Source organism: Oncorhynchus kisutch, linkage group LG20, assembly GCF_002021735.2.
Source record: "Oncorhynchus kisutch isolate 150728-3 linkage group LG20, Okis_V2, whole genome shotgun sequence".
Classification (NCBI taxonomy): Eukaryota; Metazoa; Chordata; class Actinopteri; order Salmoniformes; family Salmonidae; genus Oncorhynchus; species Oncorhynchus kisutch.
In genome coordinates this window covers 4901050-4910657 of record NC_034193.2, presented here as the reverse complement: position 1 = coordinate 4910657, position 9608 = coordinate 4901050, and the positions used below count along the sequence as shown (strand labels likewise).

General features: G+C 44.5%; 1 long non-coding RNA gene across 1 annotated transcript in view; it reads right to left on the bottom strand.

Annotated features, from left to right (window-relative positions):
- LOC116355394 (uncharacterized) overlaps positions 1-1185 on the bottom strand; it is a 272245-nt gene extending 271060 nt beyond the window's left edge. Inside the window, exon 1 of the long non-coding RNA XR_004204415.1 lies at positions 1053-1185. This is a non-coding gene — a long non-coding RNA (uncharacterized LOC116355394). The remainder of the gene's footprint in view (positions 1-1052) is intronic.
- Positions 1186-9608: the final 8423 nt, after the last annotated feature.

The window sequence follows — 9608 nt, the reverse complement described above, 5'->3', positions numbered from 1 at the left end:
GAGGGGGAGAGAAGGGGAGAGAGAGAAGGAGAGAGAGAGAAGGGGAGAGAAGGAGAGAAAGAGAAGGGGAGAGAAGGAGAGAAAGAGAGAGAGAAAGAGAATGGGAGAGAGTCTATCTCTGACAGTGATTAGAGAGCAGAGCAGCTCGGGTGGTGTGCTTCCCCCCCCCCCCCCCCCCCCCCCCCCCCCCCCCTCCCCCCCCCCCCCTCTTGGCGGTTCTTCCTAGACAGATGTACAGGCAGCTATGAAAGGAAAGCTAGTTATGTGTGTGAGGGGCCCGCCGTCAGTCCCTTCTGGATTCAGATCCAGACACCGCCAGTATCAGGGAGTGAATGAGTTCAACCACTAAAACAGTAATAACAAAACAACCCCTATCAGGTGTGTAACTTCTGCACACACAAGTAGTAAGCTAATGATAAACGTATTACTAAATAATATAGGCTAACCTTAGCCTATAACCTATATGTGATCATTAGGAATTATGACGTATATTTCTTATGAATAGGCTACCCTAAACAGCAGGTTAAGTAAATCACATTGTATATCCCAATGGTTGTTAATAATGTATGTTAAATTGTAACGCTGATTTTATTCATGGAATTTTGACACATGACAAAGAAAGATTGTTGCACTGCCATGTGTCTCGCTCTACACCAATGCAATCTCCTAAAAGTGACCAGCAAGACACGACCCCCATATCTAAATCCGCGCACACACACACACTCTGCTGGACTGATCCGAGTCTTGATCCACCAAAATCTACGAAACAACACCTCCGCCTCCGTGAAGACCAGGCTACGGCATCTCGGCTATAACGGACGAAATGCACAACCTGCCAACTACCCTACAATACGTCTCTATCTCCGTGCGGCGACGTCGCAGCGTTGATTACACGACAAGCGCCCTAATGTCGCTTCAAGTGGTCACTCCATTGTCGGGGAAACAATCCCAACGAACCAACTGGCAGAAAAACAAAACCCTCCCGAGCGAGAGGTGTTCAACGCGACAGACACGGGCTGCAACCAACAGAACAATCACGGAACTTAACTTACCAGATTTAAAGCGAGTGGCGAAACGACTCGGAGAAAGTCCTCTTTAGTAATATTCAGGATCTTGTTTTTTTTTTTTTTTAAATGATCTTCCTCTAGTCACTACCACTGAGAATGACTGGGGCTCAACGTCAGTGGGTGAATCAACTAAGATAGAGAGCACAGTAAGTTGAAGTGTCAAATTACATTGGCCATTCTATTCCCAAAGGGCCATGCTTGGTGGTTAGGAACAAAATGTGTTGCGGATTTCCATTGAGGAACCGTGACAAGAACAGGAAGACACTGGAATGGACTGAGCTTGTCGTCTGGAAGAATTTGACATCTGTTACGCTACACACACGGTGTTATTTCATTATATAACGGGGTAATTAAACGTAGACGTATTTAATGATCATAATCATTTATTATTTTTAGGAATAGGACATTTTATTTGTGAAAAATTGGTAATAAATAAACACAAACATAAATATATATAAATATATATAAATATATATACACAAAAAATATAACATACAGATACATAAATATCAACTATCTACTCTGTCATTTTAAAACAAATTAACGTTCACCACCTTTTTAAAACACCTTGTTATCAATCTACAAACTGGGATATTTTTACATGTTATTATTATTCTTATTATTAGTATTAATAATAATCCTATCATTATTAGTATGATACTCTCCAGTGCTCCGCATCGTGGATATTTCCATGTTCCGTGTTTTCCTGGTTGCAGTCTCTGATGGAAAGGGCTGATTAACAAAGGGGTTTTCTCTTTTGGCCAAAAGACTGTCCACTCTCTTCCTCGCTCCTCCGTGACCCGGAAACCGATAAAGTGGTCGAGGGAGTGTGTCAATTCGTTAGTAGGGAAACGGAAGAGTGTCCTCCCCTCATCTTTCACAGAGGATACCAGAGAGGATGAAAAGGCGAAACGAGAGGGAAAACTGGGTCCAAAATATGTCATCTCCAGCAGGTGGCGTTTTTTTTTGCTTTTTTTCACTCATCAACCTAGGAGGCTTTGTATGGAGGTCAATGAGTGTCGAATTTGGTTAACAAAATATCTAATGGCTTATTTGCTACTTGTGGCTTATTTGTTCGAATAGAAGTTCCGTAATGCTTCCAATTGACTCATTCATCCCCCTCCTCTCACCTGTAACTATTTCCCAGGTTGTTGCTGTAAAGGAGAATTTGTTCTCAGTCAATTTGCCTGGTAAAATAAGGGTAAAATAAGGGTAAAATAAGGGTAAAATAAGGGTAAAATCAGGGTAAAATAAGGGTAAAATAAATAAATATACAGTACCTTTCAAACGTTTGGGGTCACTTGTTTATTTTTTTTTTTAAGAAAAGCATATTTTTTTGGGACCATTAAAATAACATCAAATTGATCAGAAATAGATTGTAGACATTGTTAATGTTGTAAATGACTATTGTAGCTGGAAATGGCTGATTTTGAATGGAATAGCTACATAGGTGTTCAGAGGCCCATTATCAGCAACCATCACTCCTGTGTTCCAATGGCACGTTGTGTTAGCTAATCCAAGTTTATCATTTTAAAAGGCTAATTAATCATTAGAAAACCCTTTTGCAATTATGTTAGCACAGCTGAAAACTGTTGTTCTGATTAAAGAAGCAATAAAACTGGCCTTCTTTAGACTAGTTGAGTATCTGGAGCATCAGCATTTGTGGGTTCGATTACAGACTGAAAATGGCCAGAAACAAAATAACTTTCTTCTGAAACACTTCAGTATATTCTTGTTCTGAGAGATGAAGGATATTCCATGATAGAAATTGCCAAGAAACTGAAGATCTCGTACAATGCTGTGTCCTACTCCCTTCACAGAATAGAGCACACTGGCTCTAACCAGAATATAAAGAGGAGTGGGAGGCCCCGGTGCACAACTGAGCAAGAGGACAAGTACATTAGAGTGTCTAGTTTGAGAAACAGACGCCTCACAAGTCCTCAACTGGCAACTTCATTAAATAGTATAGCATCCTGGAGTCACCTCTTCGCTGTTGACGTTGAGACTGGAAAGAGGAACTCTGCCTAGAAGGCCAGCATCCCGGAGTCGCCTCTTCACTGTTGATGTTGAGACTGGAAAGAGGAACTCTGCCTAGAATGCCAGCATCCCGGAGTCGCCTCTTCACTGTTGACGTTGAGACTGGTGTTTTGCCAAAAAGTAAAAGATAATCTCTAGGCAATGTTGTTCTATAAAGCTTAATAAATAAGGCTACTAAGCTACCAAGTGGCTCCAGAGTGGGGCAGTGGTCTAAGGCACTGCATCTCAGTGCTAGAGGCATCACTACAGATCCTGGTTCGGTCCCGGGCTGTATCACAACCGGCCGTGATCGGGAGTCCCATAGGGCGGCACACATTTGGCCCAGCGTTGTCCGGGTTAGGGGAGGGTTTGACCGGAGTCGGCAGTCATTGTAAAATAAGAATTTGTTATTTTAACTGACTTGCCTAGTTAAATAAAGTTAAAATACCAAGCTGCTAGGACAAAACTGACCTTGCTGCATCTTCAATTTGCACTGAAGTGTGAAGTGAGAGGTGTGAAAACTCTTGAGCCCGAACAATGGCAGCAGAGTTTCACAGCCCCCCCCCCCAATCCAAATGTAGTGACCCTTGACCCACCATGACGTATCCCTGGGATACAGTACCCTATGGATATTAAACATAACACTGCATGGGAACAGTACAAAAAGAAGCTCCTGAAGGACAATCCACAGACAGTATTTGCTGACTGCCACAAAGAGGGGAACGTAAGCTAATTCATGTTCCACACAGACCATCCCCTGGCACAGTGCTATATTAACCAGACCATCCCCTGGCATGGCACAGTGCTATATTAACCAGACCATCCCCTGGCATGGCACAGTGCTATATTAACCAGACCATCCCCTGGCATGGCACAGTGCTATATTAACCAGACCATCCCCTGGCATGGCACAGTGCTATATTAACCAGACCATCCCCTGGCATGGCACAGTGCTATATTAACCAGACCATCCCCTGGCATGGCACAGTGCTATATTAACCAGACCATCCCCTGGCATGGCACAGTGCTATATTAACCAGACCATCCCCTGGCACAGTGCTATATTAACCAGACCATCCCCTGGCACAGTGCTATATTAACCAGACCATCCCCTGGCATGGCCCAGTGCTATAAGAGTACACTACCCTTATGTCAAGAGAGAGGGTATTGGCCCAGGGTGGAAACTCAGAATACTAGAGATTGAAACAACCTCTGTTAACATGTACAAGTCTGGGACAGTAATGGTGCAGGGTCTCCTCAAGCAATTCCAGAGAGCACAGCAGGTAACATCTCTCTCTGTGACGACTCCCCCATCCTGAGTGAGTCTGATCACACCTCTACAAACTGTCCAGCAGACGAGGATGGACACCTCCTTAGCACTGAGCACACCTCTACAAACTGTCCTACAGACGAGGATGGACACCTCCTTAGCACGGAACACACCTCTACAAACTGTCCTACAGATGAGGATGGACACCTCCTTAGCACTGAACACACCTCTACAAACTGTCCTACAGACGAGGATGGACACCTCCTTAGCACGGAACACACCTCTACAAACTGTCTTGCAGACGAGGATGGACACCTCCTTAGCATGGAACACACCTCTACAAACTGTCCTACAGACGAGGATGGACACCTCCTTAGCACGGAACACACCTCTACAAACTGTCCTACAGACGAGGATGGACACCTCCTTAGCACGGAACACACCTCTACAAACTGTCCTACAGATGAGGATGGACACCTCCTTAGCACTGAACACACCCAGGTCCCACAACTGCACTGCTCCTCCATCACAGAGATGGAGAGACACAAGGTGGAGCTCAGAGAGATAGTTCACACAATCCAGACAGAAAAGACCCACAAAACAGACCACCAAAACAACACCAGTCCAACAAGACCCGGAGGGTGGAAGGAGGAGATGGACGGCTGTCTGCTCTATGGACTGAGGTGAGAGAGAAACACACGGCACAGCTAACAGCAGTGAAGGAGAGAGAGGAACACATGGCACAGCTAACAGCAGTGAAGGAGAGAGAGGAACACATGGCACAGCTAACAGCAGTGAAGGAGAGAGAGGAACTCATGGCACAGCTAACCGGTGAAGGAGAGAGAGGAACACATGGCACAGCTAACAGCAGTGAAGGAGGGAGAGGAACTCATGGCACAGCTAACAGCAGTGAAGGAGAGAGAGGAACACATGGCACAGCTAACAGCAGTGAAGGAGAGAGAGGAACTCATGGCACAGCTAACCGGTGAAGGAGAGAGAGGAACACATGGCACAGCTAACAGCAGTGAAGGAGGGAGAGGAACTCATGGCACAGCTAACAGCAGTGAAGGAGAGAGAGGAACACATGGCACAGCTAACAGCAGTGAAGGAGAGAGAGGAACACATGGCACAGCTAACAGCAGTGAAGGAGAGAGAGGAACTCATGGCACAGCTAACAGCAGTGAAGGAGAGAGAGGAACACATGGCACAGCTAACAGCAGTGAAGGAGAGAGAGGAACACATGGCACAGCTAACAGCAGTGAAGGAGAGAGAGGAACTCATGGCACAGCTAACCGGTGAAGGAGAGAGAGGAACACATGGCACAGCTAACAGCAGTGAAGGAGAGAGAGGAACACATGGCACAGCTAACCGGTGAAGGAGAGAGAGGAACACATGGCACAGCTAACAGCAGTGAAGGAGAGAGAGGAACTCATGGCACAGCTAACCAGTGAAGGAGAGAGAGGAACACATGGCACAGCTAACAGCAGTGAAGGAGAGAGAGGAACTCATGGCACAGCTAACCGGTGAAGGAGAGAGAGGAACAACTGGCACAGCTAACAGCAGTGAAGGAGAGAGAGGACCTCATGGCACAGCTAACAGCAGTGAAGGAGAGAGAGGAACACATGGCACAGCTAACAGCAGTGAAGGAGAGAGAGGAACTCATGGCACAGCTAACAGCAGTGAAGGAGAGAGAGGAACTCATGGCACAGCTAACAGCAGTGAAGGAGAGAGAGGAACACATGGCACAGCTAACAGCAGTGAAGGAGAGAGAGGAACACATGGCACAGCTAACCGGTGAAGGAGAGAGAGGAACACATGGCACAGCTAACAGCAGTGAAGGAGAGAGAGGAACACATGGTACAGCTAACAGCAGTGAAGGAGAGAGAGGAACTCATGGCACAGCTAACCGGTGAAGGATAGAGAGGAAACCATGGCACAGCTAACAGCAGTGAAGGAGAGAGAGGAACAACTGGCACAGCTAACAGCAGTGAAGGAGAGAGAGGAACACATGGCACAGCTAACTGGTGAAGGAGAGAGAGGAACTCATGGCACAGCTAACAGCAGTGAAGGAGAGAGAGGAACAACTGGCACAGCTAACAGCAGTGAAGGAGAGAGAGGAACACATGGCACAGCTAACTGGTGAAGGAGAGAGAGGAACTCATGGCACAGCTAACCAGTGAAGGAGAGAGAGGAACAACTGGCACAGCTAACAGCAGTGAAGGAGAGAGAGGAACACATGGCACAGCTAACCAGTGAAGGAGAGAGAGGAACAACTGGCACAGCTAACAGCAGTGAAGGAGAGAGAGGAACACATGGCACAGCTAACAGCAGTGAAGGAGAGAGAGGAACTCATGGCACAGCTAACAGCAGTGAAGGAGAGAGAGGAACTCATGGCACAGCTAACACTACTTGGGGGCCCAGCACTCAAGGGAGTGATTGAAAAAGCTTATTCTACTTTCCCCAACGCACAAGTGGTTATCTCTACCCTGCCAACACGAACATACATTCACCTTGCCACCATACAGCGAGTGAATGTAAGCATTTCCCGGGACTGTGCCGCAAAACCCAACGTCTACCTGACCCACCACTCCACCCTGGACTTGAACAGCCTTTATGACCAGGTCCTCTGCAAGGCAAGGGGCGGCAGGGTAGCCTAGTGGTTAGAGCGTTGGACTAGTAACCGAAAGGTTTCATGTACAAATTCTCGAACTGACAAGGTACAAATCTGTCGTTCTGCCCCTGAACAGGCAGTTAACCCACTGTTCCTAGACCAGTTAACCCACTGTTCCTAGACCAGTTAACCCACTGTTCCTAGACCAGTTAACCCACTGTTCCTAAGCCAGTTAACCCACTGTTCCTAGACCAGTTAACCCACTGTTCCTAGACCAGTTAACCCACTGTTCCTAGACCAGTTAACCCACTGTTCCTAGGCCAGTTAACCCACTGTTCCTAGACCAGTTTAACCCACTGTTCCTAAGCCAGTTAACCCACTGTTCCTAGGCCAGTTAACCCACTGTTCCTAGACCAGTTAACCCACTGTTCCTAGGCCAGTTAACCCACTGTTCCTAGGCCAGTTAACCCACTGTTCCTAGGCCAGTTAACCCACTGTTCCTAGACCAGTTAACCCACTGTTCCTAGACCAGTTAACCCACTGTTCCTAGGCCAGTTAACCCACTGTTCCTAGACCAGTTAACCCACTGTTCCTAGGTCAGTTAACCCACTGTTCCTAGGCCAGTTAACCCACTGTTCCTAGACCAGTTAACCCACTGTTCCTAGGCCAGTTAACCCACTGTTCCTAGACCAGTTAACCCACTGTTCCTAGACCAGCTAACCCACTGTTCCTAGACCAGCTAACCCACTGTTCCTAGACAGCACCTCAACCGTAGCCCCAGCACCTCACACAGGAGCAACAGAGCAATGGACAGAGCAGTGAGACCCCCTCCTGAAGGACGTCACCCTCAACCGTAGCCCCAGCACCTCACACAGGACCAACAGAGCAACGGACAGAGCAGTGAGACCCCCTCCTGAAGGATTGTATATTTGACCTCTCAGCTTCCCTATCGAATCCAAAAATTCAAAACAGACAACCTAAGAAAATTAACAACAATGACAAATGGTTTGATGAAGAATGCAAAAACCTCAGAAAGAAATTGAGAAACCTGTCCAACCAAATACATAGAGTCTACGCCTTCACTATGGTGAATCACATCAGTAATCAGCTCAATGTAATTGAAGACTAACAACTTCCAGGGAAATTGAAAGACACACGAAGAGTTACAGTTGAAGTCTAAAGTTTACAGACACTTAGGTTGGAGTCATTAAAACTAGTTTACATACACTTAGGTTGGAGTCATTAAAACTAGTTTACATACACTTAGGTTGGAGTCATTAAAACTAGTTTACATACACTTAGGTTGGAGTCATTAAAACTAGTTTACATACACTTAGGTTGGAGTCATTAAAACTAGTTTACATACACTTAGGTTGGAGTCATTAAAACTAGTTTACATCCACTTAGGTTGGAGTCATTAAAACTAGTTTACATCCACTTAGGTTGGAGTCATTAAAACTAGTTTACATACACTTAGGTTGGAGTCATTAAAACAAGTTTACATACACTTAGGTTGGAGTCATTAAAACGAGTTTACATACACTTAGGTTAGAGTCATTAAAACTAGTTTACATACACTTAGGTTGGAGTCATTAACACTAGTTTACATACACTTAGGTTGGAGTCATTAAAACTAGTTTACATACACTTAGGTTGGAGTCATTACAACTAGTTTACATACACTTAGGTTGGAGTCATTACAACTAGTTTACATACACTTAGGTTGGAGTCATTAAAACTAGTTTACATACACTTAGGTTGGAGTCATTAAAACTAGTTTACATACACTTAGGTTGGAGTCATTAAAACTAGTTTACATACACTTAGGTTGGAGTCATTAAAACTAGTTTACATACACTTAGGTTGGAGTCATTAAAACTAGTTTACATACACTTAGGTTGGAGTCATTAAAACTAGTTTACATACACTTAGGTTGGAGTCATTAAAACTAGTTTACATACACTTAGGTTGGAGTCATTAAAACTAGTTTACATACACTTAGGTTGGAGTCATTAAAACTAGTTTACATACACTTAGGTTGGAGTCAATAAAACTAGTTTACATACACTTAGGTTGGAGTCATTAAAACTAGTTTACATACACTTAGGTTGGAGTCATTAAAACTAGTTTACATACACTTAGGTTGGAGTCATTAAAACTAGTTTACATACACTTAGGTTGGAGTCATTACAACTAGTTTACATACACTTAGGTTGGAGTCATTACAACTAGTTTACATACACTTAGGTTGGAGTCATTAAAACTAGTTTACATACACTTAGGTTGGAGTCATTAAAACTAGTTTACATACACTTAGGTTGGAGTCATTACAACTAGTTTACATACACTTAGGTTGGAGTCATTAAAACTAGTTTACATACACTTAGGTTGGAGTCATTAAAACTAGTTTACATACACTTAGGTTGGAGTCATTAAAACTAGTTTACATCCACTTAGGTTGGAGTCATTAAAACTAGTTTACATACACTTAGGTTGGTGTCATTAAAACTAGTTTACATACCCTTAGGTTGGAGTCATTAAAACTAGTTTACATACCCTTAGGTTGGAGTCATTAAAACTAGTTTACATACCCTTAGGTTGGAGTCATTAAAACTAGTTTACATACCCTTAGGTTGGAGTCATT